This window comes from Hibiscus syriacus, unplaced genomic scaffold (assembly GCF_006381635.1).
Source record: "Hibiscus syriacus cultivar Baekdansim isolate YM2019G1 unplaced genomic scaffold, ASM638163v2 tig00117034_pilon, whole genome shotgun sequence".
Classification (NCBI taxonomy): domain Eukaryota; kingdom Viridiplantae; phylum Streptophyta; class Magnoliopsida; order Malvales; family Malvaceae; genus Hibiscus; species Hibiscus syriacus.
The window spans coordinates 946,282-967,324 of NW_024063533.1; the positions used below are offsets into that span (position 1 = coordinate 946,282).

The 21,043-nt window shown below is 37.1% G+C and overlaps 3 pseudogenes; 2 read left to right on the top strand and 1 right to left on the bottom strand.

Moving 5' to 3' along the window:
- The first annotated feature begins 11,475 nt into the window (after positions 1-11,475).
- LOC120196619 lies at positions 11,476-12,761 on the top strand (annotated as a pseudogene).
- A 275-nt stretch (positions 12,762-13,036) lies between these two features.
- On the top strand, positions 13,037-14,211 carry LOC120196772 (annotated as a pseudogene).
- A 175-nt stretch (positions 14,212-14,386) lies between these two features.
- LOC120196850 lies at positions 14,387-21,005 on the bottom strand (annotated as a pseudogene).
- Between the last annotated feature and the right edge of the window lie 38 nt (positions 21,006-21,043).

A 21,043-nucleotide genomic window follows, 5' to 3' on the forward strand; every position in this document is an offset into this window, starting at 1 on the left:
TACTTATCTTATGGTTTGGTATCATCATTTATACTCAATTCCCTTCACTATATATTATTCTCATATTACTCTATAGTCTAATCTTATTTAACTCATCACCTTTCTCATGTAGTCATATAAATCTATTATATTGATTCTTATAATTGATCACGTATACTATTAACATGTATGGTCACCTATCATATAACCTATTCACATTCTCATGTAATCATATAGACCATTCATATAATTCCTATACTTATCACAATACATGTATTCACACCATCATTTAACACATATTGTAATATATCACATATACCCAAATCAAACATATGCCTATGATCATAAATTAATGCATTCTAATATAGGGAATAGACTCGTCGCAAGTCTTATTTCCATTAAACATCATAAACTAACTTGTATGCACTCACTTGAGCCTCACTAAGTTCCAATCCACTTTTATGCTTTCATCTTTTTCGATCGAATCTTGACTTGATAATCGTTCTGGGACTTGTTGTGCTCGATATCTATATGATCATACATTGATACATGTCAGTATCCAATTGATATACTTCAATCTATCATTTCATAGAACAAAAGAAAGGTATAATTCTATTTCCCTTGAAGTGCATCGATGCATTCCTTATGCATCGATGCATAAATTGCATTCGATGTTTCCATTTTTAAGGGTGCATCGATGCACAGGAAGTGCATCGATCCACTGAACAATTTCTGGAAATTTACCCTTGATGCATCGGTGCACCTTGAATGTGCATCGATGCACATAGCCCAGAAATCCAATTTATGCCCGAAAATCCCCTCTTTTCAACTTAATTACTTCATATATCATTCCATTTTGTATTCTTAACTTACTTACTCCTATTCAACTCATTTATATTCATTTATCTCGTCTTGAACCTTAATATCTTCTGCTCTTTATTAACTTCAGGAATTATACCAGATTTTCAACATGTTTCAAACTCATTTTATCACTTCATATCTCTTAATTTAACCCTTGACAATTTAAATTTATCTTTCAATTTGAGTAATGAACTTTATTTTAAGATTTCACCCAAGAACCCCAAATCTTTAATCCCTCCTAACTCCATCATACTTTGATTTTAAGATAACTTAAGCTTAGTTATCATCTAATAATCAAAACCTAACCTTAAAATCAACAATTAATCCATAAACAAAGAAACTCACCTTTGAGCTTGGAGATACGGGAAGAGGAAGAAGAAGAAAGAAAACTCTGGATAATTCTCATTTTCCACGTGGTTCCTTATCTTATAAAAGAAATATAAAACTCTTACTTGTCAATTGACCATTTTACCCTTTAATTCATTCCATAATTACTAAATAACCTTCATCATATTTCCAATAAATCATTGAACTATTCAATTATCCTACTTTAATCACTAATTTCTAAAACTTTACAATTTGGTCACTAACCCGGTATTGAGGATGTTACAACGGCTATAGAATCATGCATGACCAAGCAAACTGCGTACACCTCGCACATTAGTGGGTGGAGGAAGAATTGCAATTACATCCACCTTGGCTTTGTCAACTTCGATGCCATGGCATGAAATTTTGTGTCCCAACACTATTCCTTCAATTACCATAAAATGGAATTTTTTCCCAATTCAGTACTAGGTTGGCTTATTCACAACGTTTCAATACCTTGGATAAATTGTCAAGGCATCGGTCAAAGTCATCACCCGAAACGGATAAGTCATCTATAAATATTCCATGCACTATTCCACCATTTCTGAAAAGATTGTCATCATGCATCGTTGGAATGTAGCTAGAGCTTACACAGTCCAAACGGCATTCGCCTAAATGATAGGTACTATACGGGCATGTGAACGTTGTTTTCTCTTGGTCTTTGGGTGCTACGACAATTTGATTATACCCCGAGTATCCATCGAGGAAGCAATAAAATGCCTTCCCTTCTAATCTATCCAACATTTGATCGATGAAATGGAGGGGAAAATGATCCTTCTTTGTGGCTTTGTTGAGCTTCCTATAATCCATGCAAATGCGCCAGCCCGTGACTGTTCTCGTGGTGAGTAACTCATCATGCTCTCTTTTAACCATGGTTACACCACCTTTCATTGGCACGCATTAGACTGGGCTAACCCATGAACTATCAGATATTGGATAAATCACTCTCGCAACCAGCCATTTTATTATTTCCTTCATGACAACCTTTTTTATGATCGGGTTGAGCTGTCTTTGGGACCGATGTGCTATGGCTATCTTCAAGATTGATTTTGTGCATGCATTTGGTTGGACTGATTCCTTTCAAGTCTGTTATCGTCCATCCTATAACTTTTTTTGCTGTGACAAAACATCCAACAAACTCTTCTCCTGTTCAGAGGTTAGGTTGGTAAAGATTATTACTGGTAAGTTTCATCAACTCCTAGATAAGCATATTTCAAATGTGATGGTAAAGTCTTAAGCTCCAATTTCGGTGCATGTTGTGAAGATGACTCTTGAGATTTAACTTCATCATAATCTAAAGGTTCGAATTTCATACCTGACCTATGAGGAAATCTCAATTGGTCATTTGTCTTTACTCCGTGTTTGCATTGTCGTCACTTTCAGGGTGTTCATTGTGCAGATTTCTGTTGTCGTGGCCATGATTGTCAGAATCGTCTTCTGAAAATAGTTTGTCTGGGCCAAAATTTTTTGCTTCATGCATCTCGGTTGTAGGTTCATGGTACAAAGTACTATACTCATCGAGCCTTAAGGATTCATCTCGTCCAAGGATTGTCTTTTCTTCAATCTTACTAATGCATTGACATTCCTCTGGATCATCTGCGTATTTCATAAAGTTGAAAACATTGATCGTGATGCTTTGCTCGCCAACTCTCATGGTGAATTCTCCCTTTTCACAATCTATTAAAATTCTCCTGGTGGCTAAGAATGGGCGTCCCAAAATGATTAGTGCATTTTCATCAGCTTCACAATCCAAATGAGAAAATCCACTGGAAATACAAATTTATCCACCTTTACTGCAACGTCTTCAATTCTACCCTCGGGTCGCACATAAGACTGATCAGCCAACTAAAGAATGACCGGGTGAGATGGGCGTGATACCCGTCTAGTTTCATGAATATCGATTTTGGTATCAAGTTACACTTGATCCTAAGTCAATGAGAGCTTGTCCGATGAAGTCATTACCAATGGAACATGGTTTTACAAAGCTGCTAGGGTCTTTTTGCTTTGGTGGGAGTTTGCTCACTGCTGAGCAGATTTCTGTTACCGTGGTGACACGTTCTACCTTCCTTTTCTTTGTAACATTTCTTTCAGATACTTGGCATAGGAAGGCATTTGCTTGATGGCTTTGAGTAGGGGCACATTAATACACATCTGGTCCAGAACATCAATGAATTTCTTGAACTAGATGTGATCATTATGTTTCTTCAACGTTGATGGAACGGTGGTGGAGTCTCACATCGACTACTGATGGTGCAGGGTAATCACTGGCCTTGACCATGAATTTCTTATTATCCGATTGATGGTTTTCTAAGCTTTCACTTCTTTCATTCTCTTCATGCGATTTCTCTTGTTCAGCATTCTCAGATTCCTCATCCGATTGTGTTACGCCTTGGCGAGAATTGTTCAACTGTTGTCCCCCAAACTTGTCATCTTGATCAACTTGTTTTCACTCTTTAACATAAGTACATTGCATTGCTCTTTTCCATGATGCTTAGTGACTTTAGTATCACTAGGGAGCAAGAATGTAATGACGTGACAATCTATCCCACTTGATTCTCCAATGCTTTGAGAGATGAACTATTGCTTTGCAAAAGTGTTGCCTGGCTTTGTAACAAATTTCCTTGATTTTTATTGTTACAGAATGTTCGTGCATCAAGGTCTTTGTAGACGCCATAAAGTTTTTATCGAGACCATGAATTCCTGCAAGGATAATTCTAAGGAGTTAGTATTGGAATGAGTGTTAGGGAAGAAGCTATACCTTTATTGTTCTGCCAGGGCTGTTGATGATGTTGATTATGAATGCTGATGGTCTGAATTATTTTGTTGTGGCCTGTAATTTGTGGCTTGATTGTTGTTGTTCCCTTGATTATTTCACGAAAAATTTGGGTGTTGTCTCCAATCAGGGTCGTACGAGTTCAAATAGGGATTATTGTTGTTTCGATTGTAGTTATCCACAAAATTAGTTGACTCGTGGTTTTTAGGACATTCACTCTCATGATGGTTGCCGTGACAGAATAGGCACACATTATTTGTTGCCTTGACTTCTCTTACCTCATTAGGACGTTGCAAATTTTTCAACATATTGGTTATGGCAGAAAGTTGGGCTGCTACCGAAACTTTGCTTTCTAATTCATATGCTCCAGAGATTTTTCTACCGGTTCCCAATCTTGCACTTGAAAATTAATAGTCATTATTCGCTATCCTGTCGAGGATTTCAAAAGCTTCATCGGGTGATTTGTCTAGTAGGGAACCATTTGTTGAGGCATCCAGCATCATTCGAGTTGGTGCATTGACTCTATTGTAAAACATCACCACTTGCATCCAATCATGAAATACATGATTAACACATTTGCGAAGTAAACTTTTATATCTATCCCAACATTCGTACATTGATTCATCATCGCCTTGGCGAAAACTTGCAATGTCATTCCGAAGCTGTGTATTCATATTGGGCGGATTATATCGGAGTAAGAAACTCTTGCATAAATCTACCCATGACTCCATTGATCCAGAATGAACTCCGCTGAGCCAAGCTCTTGCTCTATCACGTAAGGAGTAAGGAAAAAGCTTCAGTTTGAGCACATCTTCATGTACTCCTTGTTGTCTAAATGAATCGCATACTTCAAGGAAAGCACACATATGTTGTCTAGCGTGTTCATTGGGTGTACCACCAAATTGACCGATAGAGTTCAACATATTAAACATCACTGGTTTGAGTTCAAAATGAGTGGCTTGTATCTCAGGTGCCACTATGCCAAGATTGAGGTCATCGAGAATTGGGTTCAAGTGATCTCGTATCGCTCTTGGTCTTGCAACTTGATCTCCTAAATCTCCCATGTCGTTTTGCATTTGATTTAATTGTTCTCTGGTTCTTTGGGCGCGCAACCTTTGTCTGAACGATTGCTCAACTTCGGGGCCGAATGGTTCCAAAGGCTTACCAGCAGATCTCAAGGTCATGCAATAATAAAAACCTATAAAAAAAATAATAAACTACGTTAGACTAAATAATTTTAAAGTGACACAAAGAACTTGTTATGGCTAGAAATTTCGTCAGTTGCCAATCCCCGGCAACGACGCCAAAAACTTGATCACTTGTGAATGTATATTCTAAGGCAAGCTAATCTGTGCAAATATACACAATCGATGCAGTAATATAGTAGTGAGTGAGTATCGTCTCCACATAGATTGGATTAGAAATATCTCTTCACCACAACTAGAACTAATGCCACAAATTAATCCTACTAAGTATTAAAGCTAAGAACTAATATTAAGGAGCTAAGAATAATTATTCAATGATTGCATACAAGTGTGGTTGAGACAAAGAAAATATGCAGACAGATAAAACAAAACAAGTATTGGATTAAATATGTAAACAACCTCACATATTCAGACGTGTCATAGAGCACTGATGCTAAATTATTGTCTCGACAACAATTATTTTAAGCTCATAATGAATTATTAGACTCACTAAACTGCCTGACAGGATTACTAGGTATTCTTAGACGGTTTCTATGGCAATACCTCTCGGCGTTAACTATAGACGTTGTCTTAACCTACTCTAGCCTTTATCTCTTTTAGTCTTTTGAAACTCACTCCTTATCTCTAAGGTAGACAAGTTAGAACTTCACCATCCCGGATTCATTCCTTTGCTCACGTTGATCTCTCGATGCTCTTACAATGGCTAGACATGTTTTACCGAAACCCCAGGCGATCTCTCGATGCTCTTACAGTGTTAAGGCAAAATATTTAAACTATGAGAAAAATAGTCATACGCAAACATAATTCATCATTCATAACATAAAATTATTGTTCAGCAAACAAAGTTTAACAACACGTAAAACATTCATGGTGTTATCAAAGATCGTCCAAGATTAAACTGTTTATACAACCTCAAATAAAATTAGAGTTTAAGAACAAAGGAATAACGACTCCCAAAGTCGGGGCTCTATCACGACAATCCTGATCAGCACCACACCTACCTTGGTGATCACCCTCTTGAGGCCTGATCATTGCTCTACTATCGCCTGGCTATGGAGGACACCAAGGAAAACTGGGGGTAAACGGAGGGAAAGCACTGCAGCTGCTTGCTCACGCCTAAGGTAAACCTCTTCTTTCTTCTTCCTTACCTTCCTCTTTTTGCGGCTACGACTGGTAATTATAAGGAATATTTCCTAGGGCTTTACATGCTTTTGGAGTTTCCTTAATTCGCCATTATTAATTTCCCAAACTTAAAAGGAAAAGCGGCTGTCAGAATAATCAAGGCTTGCTTGCACGTGAAGTAGGTCATCCAGCTGGATGTAACATAGGCGGTTTCGCCACATGTGCTTCAGACTTCTTCAGATAATCTTGCCTCGACGAGATAAATCTGCTCCTCACGTTCTCATCTGCTCCATTGGCCTTTGCAACTTTTCATTGTCACGACTGAAATGTTCTTCCTCTGTAGAGTTCCTGCACAAACACAACTCAAACAACCCCTTCTCCTCAGCAACATCAGTTAAGCCAAATAAATCTTGCCTAGGCAAAACTTATCCCCACAAGCAAATATAACATATATGCAACTAAATGCAACTAAAAATTCAATGCTTACTTTGTTTAGAGAACAATAACTTAAGTGAAAAGACTATAATTAAGTCTTTTTACGGAGTTATCAACATGTTACTCTCAAACAAATTCGACTATTCACTATTTACTAAATCACAAGGAAGCAAAATGGTCATAATGCTCATATATGTGGATGATCTTTTAATAACTGGAAATGACAGTGATTTAATTGAGGAACTCAAAGGAATTTTGAACAGAAATTTCAAGATGAAGGATCTTGGTGAACTAAGGTATTTCATTGGTTTGGAGATATTGAGATCGAGAAAGAAAGAGTTGTAAATCAAAGGAATAATGCCTTGGACTTATTGAAGAAATTGGAATATGGGGCTAGACCTGCAACACAAGTGGAACAAATAAGAAGTTGGCTTCAGAAGATCCAATTGATAATTCAGAAGATGAATTGTTAAAAGACAAGCTATCAAAGTTAATTGGGAAACTAATCTACCTTACTAACACAAGACCTGACATTGCCTATTCAGTACAATTGTTAAACCAGTTCATGCATCAACCAAGAAATCACATTTTGAAACAGCCTTAAGGGTGGTTAGGTATATTAAAAGTAGTCCAAGTCAAGGTGTTTTATTAAGTGCAACAAGTTAGTGTCAGCTTCAAGCTTTTTTTGACTCAGATTGGGCAACTTACCCAATAACCAGAATATCAGTGACTGATTTTTGCATAAAACTGGGAGACTCTTTGTTGTCTTGGAAATCTAAGAAACAAAACAATTGCAAGTCATCGACTGAGGCAGAATACCGTAGTATGGCAGTAACTACTGCATAAATAGTTTTCCTGACAGGTTATTAAGTGAACTTGGTTTCAAGAACATATGACCAACAAAGCTAATGTGTGACAACAATGATGCTCTTCAAATAAAAGCAAATCCAGTTTTCATGATAGAACAAAGTACATTGAGATTGATTGCCATTTTGTTCGAGAAACAAATTCAAGAAAGAATGATTAAAACCAAGCATGTAAAGACAACAGATCAGCAGGCGGACATTTTAACTAAAGCCTTGGAGTTCAACAACATAGATATTTGATTTCCAAGTTGGGGTTAATTGACATCTTTAACCACCAACTTGAGGGGGAGTGTTAGCTGTCAGTTATTTAGTTAGTTAGGTTGTTATTAATCTGTTAATATGTTAGTTAGATTAGTAACAGCTAGTGATTGTATATAAATACCTTAGCTTTGTAAATTATAGATTGAGATGAATGAAATAGATGAAGTACATTTTCTGTAAATTTTCCTTTTAACAAAAATACTAAAAGAAAAAGAAATAAAGATGAAGTGACCATTTGTACAAACATTAGTAGTTAAATTTATCATTATGTCTAAAACAAAACATATCTATTTATAAGGATAAATTAAAAGAATTTAAGTTTTAATTGGATAATTTTAATTGGATGTAAAGTAAATTAATTAAATAAACAGAATACATGTATTATATTCTTGGCATAACATCAAAAGTTTTGTACAATACATGTATATGCACTTGTCAAAATTATTTATTTATGTAAAATTAAGTTAACGTTTATCCAATAATTTATATTTACTTTATTTTATCCTTTTTTTTAAAAAAAAAAAAAGTGGCATATTGTATGTTATTAATATCACAAAACATATAAAGACAATAGCTATTATCAAAGTCTCGTTAAAAAATTTTCTTAAACCTAAATGGAGGATAAAGAATGCCTCGGCCAGAGCCAAACAAAACACATATACAGTCGGACGAATGTAACTTAAACCAGTATCAATCACAAGAAAACTTTTGTAAATAAAATTTACACGAAAATTAATTTCAAATTATTTGAAAATCCAATAAAAATTGGACGTTTAAAGTTTAGATAGTCTCTATCCCAATAAGTGTGGAACCTAATAGGTATTGAACCCACAGCCTAAGGGAGAGATAATATGTCAATTGAGAGCTTTTAATCAATTGCTCTAAAGATTGTTGACTTGTGTGTGAATAATTAACTATATATATATATGGTATAAAGGATGTTACATATAGTCACAAAATATAAAATTATAAAATTGAAATTTTGTCAAATTAAATTTTATTTTCAGATATGGATATTCAAAAATTCAAATATCTAAAAATTTGAATATGTGATTTTTCATATCAAATTTGGTTCTCAATTTTGATAATTTAAATCTTTAAATATATAAAATTTCATATCAAATAATATTGGATATTTGAAAATTTACTCCCTTATATTAATACAATTAAAGTACGACGTGAAATTGCATAATGAAATTCCTATTATGATCTTTATTATGATGTATGCATGCTCTATTGATGAACTACTTATAATAACGATTATCTGATGTAATGCCATGCAATGTCATGTTATACCTTAATATGTCATATATTGTGATGCTATGTTGTACTATATTGATGGAGTATGTTTAGCTTTATAGGTTAAGATATATTTTAAGAATTTATTAAATAACGATACAAGATATTGTTATTTTCTTTAAAATTTTTATATTTAATAATTATATTCTAAACCGTGTTTTTAATTTCTATGATAAAAATAAAGATGTAATAAAATATAAAGATAATCAATCAATTTATGTTGGAGAGGCAATGGTTGTAATCTTATCTTTGCCCAGCTCCAATATCGGTTGAAACGCGTTAATTAGGTCAAGTGATGCAAAAAGGTTTGCCGTCCCTTCATTTGAATGATAGGATTAGAACAGCTGAAATAAAGTTTTAATTTTGAACCGTTTACATAAATTAATTAATAAATATTCAAATCAAGAGACCAATAGTACCTAAATATTTATTATATATTTTGACTCTGGTCAACTGGTCAATGGTCAACAACATTACAGATTTATTCATAAAATATTCATGTGTTTGGTTATATTTTTTTTCTTAATTCACAAGTAATGGACAGAATATATACTACTTGGCACCCAAAATTAGCACACACTAATTAAGAGGGTATATTCCTTCTCTAATCATGTTAAAAAAATTGTAACACCTTATTATCAATAAATGAAATCATTTTCAACTACTAAAAGTATAAAAATGTTGTTGAATTTAAAATTAAATCTAACTTTTAATTTATCTTATTTTAATAATTTAGAGTGATCATAAGATAGTATCTATTTAGAATATTTGTTAGTCATTGACAACGCACATATATTCTACAGACAACTATTTAAATTTGAAATCTTTAAGTAGATTAACGTTTCCTTTATACCATTAAGATAGCTCAATGAATTCTTTGAGTTTGAATAACTGCACTAGTATCTGATTTATTGATCAACTAATCTAGATCGGGTACTACAGAGATGAGAATGACTCTCTCAATTCAGTTTGTTCCATTCGCAAACGTCATGATTCAAACTCATGACTTTGCTTAAGGTATCTCATGCCTCATCTCACTAGACCAACTGACTATTGGTTAGCTGAATGAATTCTTTAATATTAATTATAAATATCTGTTAAAATACACTTACACCTTAATGTTTGGTGTGGTTTGAAAAATACCTACCTTTCCCCACTCTTTTTGAAAATAAACTCTTCTAAGATCTATTTCTTAAGTAAATTCTGAATAATAATATTAATTAAACTCCTGTTTTTGCTCTGTAGTGTCCAAGCACGCTTTGTGAGGATATCAGCAGCCTTGTTTATGTCTCTTGGTACTTGTTTGAAGATCACCACCCATTCTCGATTGATCAAAGTATCGATATGTTGCAGTAGAGTAAGTTGTCTTCTCTCAATGGATCTATCCAGTATCAACTTTAACAGCCTCGCTGTTCTAGGTTTTATAATCACTTGCTTCTCCCCAGGCCAGTCGAAGACACTTAAGGATGCCCCAAAGCTCAGCTTCCAGGATAGAACAGATGCCTATCTTCTTCGCATAGCCCCATATCCAGTATCCGTTGTGGTTGCGAGCCAAACCCCCACGCTGCCTCACCCGTGGTGGTTCGTCTCGTTTCGTCAGTGTGCACTTTACACCACTGTGTATCCGGTGGCTGCCATCTCCTAGGGCTCACTTGTGTTTGTTTTTCCTGCCTGGCTAGGGAGATTCTATAATTAGAAATATCGTTGCAATATTTTTGAGGTAAAAGTCTGATTGTCCTTATGATCATTTCAGTAAATGTTGGATTGCCACTGCTACAACAATAAATAATCTAACTATTAATTAATTTTAATGACAATCCAGATTTTAAGCACCCACAGTTTAGTGTTCTAAATCACCTTGTTACTGTGCAACCATCCTTTGCCATCACTGTTGCATCGACGATCAAATTATTGTTATAGTAAAACTATAATATTACGACCGAATTGGTCATTGTCAAACTATATACTTGGCCTCTAGATATTGTTGTTTTCTATTAAGACCGAATTGGTCATTGTCAAACTATATACTTGGCCTCTAGATATTGTTGTTTTCTATTAAGACCGAATTGGTCATTGTCAAACTATATACTTGGCCTCTAGATATTGTTGTTTTCTATTACGACCGAATTGGTCATTGTCAAACTATATACTTAGCCTCTAGATATTGTTGTTTTCTATTACGACCGAATTGGTCATTGTCAATATGTAATATTCTATTGAATTGCAATTTCGATTCCATCGCCAAGCCATCTCGAAGAGTACAACCGTATCTTCTATTAAATCTTTCAACGAAGAACTATGGAAGAAAAACAAAAGAAAACAATTAGCGAAATGGATCGTCTTCCTCAAGAGCTTGTACTTGAGATACTATCAAGGCTTCCAATTCCAAGCTTAATGCAATCCCGATGCGTGTGTCGAGCTTGGCGTATCATAACACGAGATCAACTGCTTGTCAACAAGCATTTCAACCTCATGGCTGACAACGATCCAACCTTCATTTTACAAATCAACGATCAAGCCATCCGAAACAATCTTTATTTCGGAGATTTCTCGACCGATCGAGACGACGGGAACGTGATGATGATCACAAAGAAGCTTCCGATGCCACCCTTGCAGAACTTCCATTTGGTGAGTTCATGTAATGGATTGCTATGCTTGCGTGCCAATGAACCAAGCTATGGTCTGATCGGTATTTATAATCCTTTTACAAGGGACTATATAGAGTTGCCGAAGCTGATAAGAGAGCACCTAGTCACCATTTGAGGTTTTTGGGATTTGGTTTCGATCCCACCACAAAGCAACACAAGGTTGTTGAGGTATCACATGAATTAGAAATATCTTATGGAGGTTTTGCAGGCCATGTTGTCAGACCCGGCATGCGTCGTGCTTTGCACCATCGTCGGATCGCAACATCTTCGATTGAGTCCGATGTTCATATTTTGAGTGTTGGTAGCCGCACATGGAGAAATCTGGGAAGTTTTCCATTCCAAATCATGTGGCAACAATTACAGGTTTTGGTCAAAGGGAAACTTCACTGGATTACTTACACAACAGATACAATGCTACCAAGCATATTATGTCCTTTGACTTTGCTACTGAACAATTCAAGGAGGTCCCTATGCCTGATTCTATACGTTCTAACAGACATTTTCATGAACTAGTCGTTCTACGAGGTTGCTTGTCGGCGGTTTCGTTCGATAACGATAATAAAGAGCTGGAGATTTGGGTTATGAAGGAGTATGGTGTGAAGGAGTCTTGGGTCAAAGAATTTAGCATCGGAGCTTACGTACCAAACATGTCGCAGCCGAATGATCGGCGTGGATCATTGAATAGTTCGATGTTTTGTTTTCCTAAAATTTACATTCGAGTCTTATGCCTGTGGAGGAGTAATGGAGGGATCTTATTGGAATATGAAAATAAATCACTTGTTCTCTACGATCCTCATTGCAGGACATTCAACGATCTTCAAGTTACATTTGAAGGGATTCCCAGGTATTTCAGAGCATTAGTTCATGTTTCAAGCCTCAACTGGATCAATTCGTAAAGAAAGCGGTGTTTTTTTTTCTTTACAAATTCTTTATTTTAATTAAATTATGCACGCTCAATGAGGGTGAAAAAAACAATAACGTGTAATAAGTTAATGTAATAGTCCAACAATAATGTTTTTATCATAGATAAATCTTCCCTTTTCTTTCTTTTCTTTTTATTTGTTTTTATTAAAATGGAATTTATCATTGTCAAGGCATAATATTCTATTGAATTCCAATTTCGTTTCCATCGCCAAGCCATCTTTTAATAATACAACTGTATAGTATATCACCACAATACTTCTCGAGGAAGAAAGTATAGGAAAACAACCGAATAGTGAAATGGATCGTCTTCCTCAAGATCTTGTCCTTGATATACTATCAAGGCTTCCGACCCCAAGCTTAGTGCAATCCAAGTCCATGAGTCGAGGCTGGCTTATTTTAATACGAGATCAAGTACTTGTCAACAAGCATTTCAACCGCATGGTCGAGAATGACCCAACCTTCATTTTACAAATCAGGCATCTACCCGCCCAGAACCGCTTTATTTTGGAGATTTCTCGAACAAAGGGAACGTGATGATGGTAACAAAGAAGCTCACCATGCCACCATTGCCAACTTTTCATTTGCTGAGTTCATGTAATGGATTGCTATGCTTGCGTGGCACTCACGGAAGCTTTGGACTGATCTGTATTTATAATCCTTTCACCAGGGATTATACAGAGTTGCCGAAGCAAATAGCAAAGCACCCTAGTCATCATGTGGGGGTGTTGGGATTTGGTCTCGATGCTACCACAAAAAGTATAAGGTCGTTGAGGTATTATATAAAGGAATAACTCGTAGAGCTCCAATGATTGCATCATCCTCTTCTTCTTCGTCTTCTTCAATTGAATCTATGGTTCATATTTTGAGTGTTGGTAGTTCCATATGGAGAAATTTGGGAAGCTTTCCATTCCATTTTATGTGGACAAAGTCTCAGGTTTTGGTCAATTGGAAACTTCATTGTATTGCTTATCCTGACAAAAAACAATGCTACTAATCTTATAATGTCCTTTGACTTGGCTAATGAACAGTTCCGGGAGGTCCCTAGGCCTGCTTGCATCAGTTAGGACAGGCAATTTCATGAACTTGTGGTTCTACGAGGTTGCCTGTCGGTGGTTTCTTTTAACGACGATGATGGAGAATTGGAGATTTGGGTTATGAAAGAGTACGATGTGAGGGAATCTTGGGTCAAAGAATTTAGCATTGGAGCTTACGTACCAAGAATGTTGCAGCCGAATGATGAGCGTGAATCATTGGATAGTTCAATGTTTTCGCCTAAGAAATGCATGCGAGCCCTATGCCTGTTGAGAAGTGGAGGAGTCTTATTAGACTACAGAAGTAAAGCAGTCGTATATGATCCTCATTGCAGGACATTCCAGGATCTTCATCTTACATTTGAAGGAATTCAAAGGTGTTTCAGAGCAGCGATTCATGCCGCATGCCTCAGTTGGATCGATACATTCGTCAATACCTAACAGCCAGGTACTGGTGCAAGATTTTGCTAGGTGAACGTAGTTAAAAAGGTTCGATACAACCAATGGTTTTTTTTTCTATATTGAATACGTGCCGTGTGTATAACCATATACTTAACCTCTAGTTTTTGTTGTTTGTTATTGCGAACGAATCTGTCATTGTCAAAATGTAGTATTTCTATTGAATTTCAATTTCGTTTCCATCTCGAATAACACAACCGTATCTTCGATTAAATCTCTCCACACCAAGAAGAAAGTAGAGAACACAATAACAAAAAACTAGCAAAATGGATCGTCTTCCTAAAGAACTTGTGCTGGAGATATTGTCAAGGCTTCCAGTACCAGCCTTAGTGCAATCCAAGTCCGTGTGTCGAGCCTGGCGTATCAAGAGAAAGTGCTTGTCTACGAGCATTTCAAACTCATGGTTATTTAGATGATGACCGTCCCTGAAGGCTAAAACATGCAATTGCTCCAAAGTATAAATCCAATTGAGGCTTGCAACATGAACGCTGCCCTGAAACATCTCGGAATCCCTTCAAATGTAAGACCAAGATCCCTGAATGTCCTGCAATTAGGATCATACACAAAAACTGCTTTATTTCGGTACTTCAATAATACCTCTCCACTCTTCGACAGGCACAGGACTAGGATGCATCTTTTAGGCAAAAACAACCTTGAATTGTTCCATGATCCCAACTGACCATTTTGCTGCAATATTTTTGGTATGTAAACTCCAATGCTAAATTCTTTGGCCCAAGACTCCTTCAGAACCCAAATCTCCAATTCTTCAATCAGGCTTAGGGACCTCCTTGAATTGTTCAGTAGCTAAGTCAAAGGACATAATAAGGTTAGTAGCAGCTATCCAGTGAAGTTTCTCATTAACCAAAACCTGAGAATTTTGCCACTTAATGGAATGCTTCCCAAATTTCTCCATGTTGAGCTACCAACAGTCAAAACATGAACCACGGATTCAGTTGTGGAGGATCGAGCGAAGGCAAGGCGTTGACGCAAACCCCTTTAAGTTCTTTTATATGATATCTCGACAACCTTATATTTCTTTGTGGTAGGATCGAAGCCGAATCCCAAAACCCCAGCAGGATGACTAAGCTTTGGCAGCTCCATAAAATCCAAGGTAAAAGGATTATAAATACAGAGTTGAAAGCTTGGTTAAGTGGCACGCATGTTGGGGAAAACGGGTTATTTACCACACGAACATAGTTTTAAAATTGACCTAAAATGTCAAGATTAAAACCACCAAAGGTTGCACAGCGGATAAACCTGTCAAACTATTGAATATTGAAACACAATGGAAAAGAACCGAATAAAAAACAATAAAGGAGAGAACACACCAAATTTACGAGGTTCGACGAGAATATCGTACTCTCGGGCACTACACCGGATGATAACTTCACTATATCGCCAATATTACAACAAATGGAATTCTTTGGAATTCCCAAAGTGAGAGAATGAAGACTACAAGAGGAAGAGAGAACTTGTTTTTGGAATGATTTCTAATGGAAATACTTAGGCCTATTTATAGTTGAGTTTCAAGAACAATATGTTCAAAGTTTGGCCACCTACCAAAGAATTTTCCAATGTGTACAAGTTAGCCACCAAATATGAAATTCACATGTTCAAAGTTTGGCCACCAACCAAGATGAAATTTCCAATAAGTTGGCCACCAACCAAGATGAAATTTTCAACTTGTCAACTTAATTTCTAGACAAATCTAACAAATCTCCACCTTGGCTTGAAATTACCAAGCCTACTCAACTTCTTCAACTCCCCAAATTTGTAGTGCCTCTAATTGTGCTCACAAGCGCCACACACCCGAAGGTGTTCATACTTTCAGGATGTTAATCAAGTTCAAACAATGATTGAACTTGATTACTGTTACCACCTTGGTCATCATATCTGAAGGATTTCTGATGTCGCAATTTTCTGAAGTAGAATCTTCCTTCTTCAAAGATCTCCCGCACAAAGTGATACCTCACGTCGATATGCTTAGTCCTTGAATGGTAGACTTGATTTTTCGCTAAGTGAATAGCGCTCTGACTGTCACATAGAGACTAATGTGACTTTAACAACTCCCAAGTCTTCCATCAACCCGTTAAGCCAAATTGCTTCCTTTACAGCCTCTGAAACTGCCATGTATTCTGCCTCTGTAGTAGACAAGGCCACCGTAGATTGCAATGTAGACTTCCAACTTACTGGGGCTTTAGCAAGAGTAAACAAATACCTAGTAGTTGATCGACGCTTATCCAAATCACCAGCATAATCGGAATCAACATATCCAACCATACACTGACCAAGTGCTTCATCCTGTTCAAAAACTAAACCAACATCCACGTTTGTTGGAGATACCGTAGAATCCATTTCACAGCTTGCCAATGTCCTTCTCCAGGATCATGCATGTACCTGCTCACAACTCCAACTGCTTGTGAAATGTCAGGACGCGTACACACCATTGCATACATCAAGCACCCAATTGCATTAGCATATGGAACTTTTGCCATATACACTCGTTCTTCGTTAGTTTTAGGAGATAATTGAGAACTAAGTTTCAAATGAGAAGCCAATGAGATACTTACATGTTGGTATTTTCATTCATGCCAAAACATTGTAATACCTTTCTCAGATACTGCTTCTGTGTTAAACAAAGTTTCCCTCTCTGTCTATCTCTGCTTATCTCCATACCAAGAATCTTCTTGGCCTCACCTAGATCTTTCATCTCAAACTCTTGATTCAACTGAGCCTTTAATTTGTCTATCTCCTTTTGACTCTTCGAAGCGATCAACATATCGTCAACGTACAAGAGAAGATAAATGAAATATCCATCTTTGAGCTTTTACAAATACACACAATGATCATATTTGCTTCTAGTATACTTTTGCCTCCTCATAAAGCTATCAAATCGTTTGTACCACTGCCTCAGAGATTGCTTCAATCCATATAGCAATTTGTTCAGCTTACAAACTCATTTCTCACAACCACCATCTTTGTATCCTTCTGGTTGTGTCATATAGATCTCCTATTCTAAATCACCGTGCAAGAAAGCCGTCTTTACATCAATTTGAGCTAGCTCCAAATTCAACTGTGCTACCAAGGCCAACAATATTCTAATGGAGGAATGCTTCACAACAGGGGAAAATACTTCATTGTAGTCGATTCCCTCCTTTTGAGCGTAGCCTTTAGCTACCAACCGTGCCTTGTAGTGAACATCTTTCTTGTTATGAGATCCATCTTTCTTTACAAATACCCACTTGCATCCAATGGCTCTTTTACCTTTCGGTAATTGTGTCAGTTTCCAAGTGTCGTTATTTTGGAGAGATTGCATTTCTTCATCCATGGCACTTTTCCACTTATCACTTTCCAAGCTTTGTATTGCTTCTTGGTAAGTGATAGGGATATCATCATCAACAACTGGAAGAGCATAGGCCACCATATAAACAAATCGAGCAGGTCTACGAATTTCTCTCCTTGGCCTTGTAACTGCAAGTGTTTCTGGTGTCTCCAATGGTTCTTGGGTTTGAACCTCTTCATCTTCTGATTCTTCTATTGGAGTTGAAGAATCAGCTGCAACAACTTCTGGGATCATCATCTGCTGAAACTTCACCTGTTTTGGAGTATGCTCCACCTGTTGCGGAGTACTACTTGTCTGGACAGCTTCACTTGTTACCTTCTTTACTAGGGCAGATTCATCAAAGGTAACATCTCTGCTACAAATTATTTTCTTGATATCTAAACACCAAAGGCGGAATCCCTTCACTCCATGGGTGATTCCCATAAAGAGAGCCTTCTTTGCTCTCGGATCAAGCTTGGATTCATTCACATGATAATAAGCAGTGGATCCAAATACATGTAAGGAATCATAATCAGTGGCAGGTTTTCCAGAACATACCTCCAATGGTGTTTTTCCTCCTATCGCTGATGACGACAGAAGATTAATGAGCCAGCATATGTCACAGCCTTAGCCCAAAATGCCTTGCCTAACCCAGCATTAGACAATATACATCGAACTTTCTCCAATAGTGTTCGATTCATATGCTCTGTCACCCCATTCTGTTGTGGTGTATGTCTAACAGTGAAGTGTCGAACAATACCATACTCATGGAAAACGTCAAAGAATGGGTCACTTTTATATTCCCCTCCATTGTCCGTCCTAAGACGTTTGATCTTTCTACCAGTCTGGTTCTCGATCATATTTTTTCATTTTAGGAAATTTTGAAGCACTTCATCTTTAGACTTCATCGGATACACCCAAACTCTTCTGGAAAAGTCATCTACAAAAGTTACAAAATAATGGTTTCCTCCCAAAGACAATATCTTTGAAGGACCCCATACATCTGAGTGAATATAATCTACAATACCTTTTGTATTATGTATAGTGGTGCCAAACTTCACTCTCTTCTGCTTTCCCAAAACACAATGCTCGCAAAGGTTCAATTTGCAAGCCTTTTCACCTTTCAACAATCCTTTCTTTGCCAGGATTTGCAAGGATTTCTCTCCAGCATGTCCCAACCGCATATGCCATAACTGGGTTGCGTCCAAATCATCACCTCCGGAAGCTGCTGCAACTACGCCAATAATTGTACTACCTTGGTAGTAATACAAATTATTTTTCCTGATGCCCTTCATCATCACAAGTGCGCCATATGACTTTTAAAACTCCATCTCTCATAGTGACTACTGAGCCTTTGGATTCTAAGGCTCCCAACGAGATGAGATATTTCTTCAAACTGGGCATGTATCGGACATCCATCAAAACTCTGGTTGATCCATCTTGATTATTCAATCGAATTGAACCTATCCCAACAGTTTTACAGGCATTATCATTGCCCATATAAACAACTCCTGCATTTAGTTCCACTAAATCGGAGAACCGCTCCCGATTAGGGGACATATGATAGGTGCAACCCGAATCTAATATCCACTCATCGGAATGGAATGTTGTTGATAAAGCAACCAATGATATGTCAGAGTCATGTGCATCATGCTCTGCAACACATGCATCTGGAGCAGCTTTTCCTTTCTTCTTCAGCTTCGGACAATCTTTCTTCCAATGGCCTTTCTCATGACAAAAGGCACATTCATCTTTCCCAATCTGGACTTCGAATTTGATCTCCCTCTCCACTTTGGCTTTTGACTTTTCGAGCGACCTCTTGCCACCATGGCCTCTGTGCTTCGTACTTGCTCTCCTTCTTGGTTTTTCTTCTTGAGTTCATAACTATACAAAGCAACAGTTACATCTTTAAGGGTAACATTATCCTTACCATGAAGTAACGTTGTCTCAAGGTGCTCAAATTCATCTGGAAGAGATGACAACAATATCAAAGCCAAATCTTCATCTTTGAAGGTTTCATCCATGCCCAATAAGTCTTCCACTAGCTCATTGAACGCAGTGATGTGTTCATTCATACTGGTGCCTGGTTGATAATAAAATCTGAACAATCTTTTCTTCATGTGGAGACATTCTGAGAGCTTTTCTTCAGGAATTTTTCCTCCAAAGCTTTCCACATCTTACTTGCAGAAGTCTCGTTCTTGTAGCCATACTTCTGCTCCCTGGAAAGACAAGATCGAATCGTGCTGCACGCCAAACGATTGATTGTTCCCCATTCTTTCTCCTCCATATATTCGGGCTTTTCTTCCTCAATGGCGATGTCTAGACCTTGTTGGAATAAAGCGTCTAACACCTCGCCTTGCCACATGCCAAAATGACCGGATCCATCGAACAACTCCACCGAGAAATTTGCATTTGACATCACCCTTCTCACCAGTCCAGATGAAGAGCTTGATGTCTCAAGTGATCCGTATTTTGGCATTTTAATTCTAACGAACATATTCAATATCACGAACTGTATCTTTTCAGCAACGGAACCACCAGGATAACCTCAACCGAAGCTCTGATACCAATTGTTGGGGAAAACGGGTTATTTCCCACACGAACATAGTTTTAAAATTGACCTAAAATGTCAAGATTAAACCACCAAGGTTGCACAGCGGATAAACCTGTCAAACTATTGAATATTGAAACACAATAGAAAAGAACTAAATAAAAAACAATAAAGGAGAGAACACACCAAATTTACGAGGTTCGACGAGAATATCGTCTACTCCTCGGGCACCACACCGGATGATAACTTCACTATATCGCCAATATTACAACAAATGGAATTCTTTGGAATTCCCAAAGTGGGAGAATGAAGAATACAAGAGGAAGAGAGAACTTGTTTTTGGGACGATTTCTAATGGAAATACTTAGGCCTATTTATAGTTGAGTTTCAAGAACAATATGTTCAAAGTTTGGCCACCTATCAAAGAATTTTCCAATGTGTACAAGTTAGCCACCAAATATGAAATTCACATGTTCAAAGTTTGGCCACCAACCAAGATGAAATTTCCAATATGTTGGCCACCAACCAAGATGAAATTTCTAACTTGTCAACTTAATTTCTAGACAAATCTAACAACGCATGCATAGCAATCCATTACACGAACACACCACTTGAAAGTTCAGCAAGGGTGGCATGGAAAGCTTCTTTGTGATCATCATCACGTTCCCGTCGTCCGGATGGCTGGAGATATCCCCGAAATAAAGATTATTCTGGATGGGGTGATCGATGATTTCAGAAATGAAGGTTGGATCATTGTCGGCCATGCGTTTGAAATGCTCGTAGACAAACACTATCTTGTATTAAGATACGCCAGGCTCGACACACGGACTTGGATTGCACAAAGGTTGGGACTGGAAGCTTTGATGGTTTCTCAAGAACAAGCTCTTCAGGAAGACGATCCATTTGGCTAGTTTTTTTTGTTTTTCTGTTCTCTACTTTCT